This window comes from Trachurus trachurus (assembly GCF_905171665.1).
Source record: "Trachurus trachurus genome assembly, chromosome: 9".
NCBI lineage: Eukaryota > Metazoa > Chordata > Actinopteri > Carangiformes > Carangidae > Trachurus > Trachurus trachurus.
In genome coordinates, this window is record NC_139895.1 from 31064383 (window position 1) to 31066519 (window position 2137).

Sequence of the window (2137 nt, forward strand, 5' to 3'; positions counted from 1 at the left end):
GCTCAAGGCAGCCCAAATGGTCAACTGATAGAGTCAAAGTCAAATGCTTCTAAGACCTAAAATCAAACAAACATTTAAAGCTTCACTCCATCACCGATCCGATCCATTACTGTTCAATTTCTACATGAGATAGTCCATGGTAAATGTCTGGACCATGATCTCTCTGACAAAATACCTTTCAAATTTCAACATAATTACACATTGAGAGAAATCTCAGCCAACAATAACTGTTGGTGATTAAACTAAACTAAACTGAACTTAAGATGTATTAATCAATTATTGAAAAAAATGCATTTGGAGAATTTTCACTGAACTCTGTAACTCTTCATCTTTATGGGACATTTTAGCTTCTTTCAGTTTGTTATTTCAGTTTTCTAATTCTGAACTTTACTGTTCTGTTTTTCTCTCACATATCTCATACTATTATTTATTTTTATCACTTCCGCTGCATGCTAGCAACAAATGACAGACTGCTAAAGCTGTCAGCAAGCCTTTAAACATGTGCAACACAACAACAGTGGAATATTTAGATGCTAAAAGTGTAAACATTCCTCTTTAGGAGCTTGCAAGAATCAAAACAGAGTTACAAGTTAATATTGAACGAAATCTGGCTAAAATAACATTAATTTCTATTTAATACCTTTAATCCCCCCCCCCCCCCGAATACATTATAATTTTTATAGATAAAACGGAATACCTGATATTTATACACTTGATGACTTTCTACCTACAGAAGGCTTACAGCTATTCAGTCGTCTTTACATGTGTTTCTTTAACACATTCCGTCCACTAACTCCCCCTCTCAGTGTAACATATAGACACATACTGAGGGAGAGAGAGCAGCACACTAGACAGACGGACTGCCTCCCCCCAGCATGGGTATAATAACCTCCTGGTGTTGGAGCAGACTCTCTGAGAGATATCCTTGAGCCTCACCTCCATCTCTCTAACAGGTCACGCCAAGATCCAGGAGATAGTGAGCTATAGTTAAGGTCCAGATCTGCTATCTACACTTGAATGATGGAGGGAACCATGTGGCGACATGTTTATTGTCACCCAGATGGTCCACAATGCAGTGGCTTGGTGAGCCACATCCGTCCCTAATATAATTCATGGGGTGGCACCATTGTGGGGGTGACTGATAAGGCCTTCACTTTGCCCTGCACTGGTCACTTGTCTCAAGGAGACTCCAAAGAAACTTCACTCTGTACAAATGGTGGCCAAAATATCTAATCCCACCAAGGGTTGCACTTTAGTGCTAAAACTTGTAGCGAGGTTACAGGGCTGAGAAAGGCCATTTATAATAGGAGAATTCTCTCTTCGCCATTTGGCTCCTAGGAAGAATTCTTATTTAGAGGGGGAAAGCAATTTCTTGTGAGAAAACAGTGCAGGAAATGTAGAGTATATGGGAGAGATTAGAATAACTTGATGCAAGCCCACCCAAAGTGGGACCCAGAGGCAGTTTTGGCTGTCCACATAAAATAAGGCCTCAGGAGTCTTTCACCTTGGCATATCAAAACATTTTGGCAGCAGTAAAAAAAAAAAGCTGAGAAAATGTTATTCTTACAAATTATTAAATTGTGGTGTGTTTGGTGACATTTTGATAGCTAAGGACACCATCAAACACACATGTCAGCAGGGAAGGTTAAATGGAACCAAATGCACAGTTGTCCCAGAAGAAAGCAATGTGCACACTGATGAGTAAGATCAGAGGAGATCAGCTTGGTGCTATGGTGACTCCTCAGATCTGTTTCCCATCAGCTCATTGTTGTTCAGATTCTCCAGAGACATTTTCTCTGACAAGGAAATTGCATTTAACTGCATAAAGATATTTGGAAATCTGTTCACCATTATCAGAGAATGTTATCACTCTGCTACAAGACTCATAAATGTTGTTATTTCACATTGTTTATGCTCACAGATCTATGTCTTCATCACTTTGTCACTTTGTAGCACTACAAGTTTAACACAATTATCAATATCCCACAGATTGTAGAATAAACCACTGCCTTACTTTCTTCACTGCACAGAAAACCAACATTAATGTCTTTTATTTGGACTATTTTCTATGCAAAACATGATTTTGTTGTATCTCATGAAACCTTAATTGACATAAACATGAAAAGCTTGCCTCCCT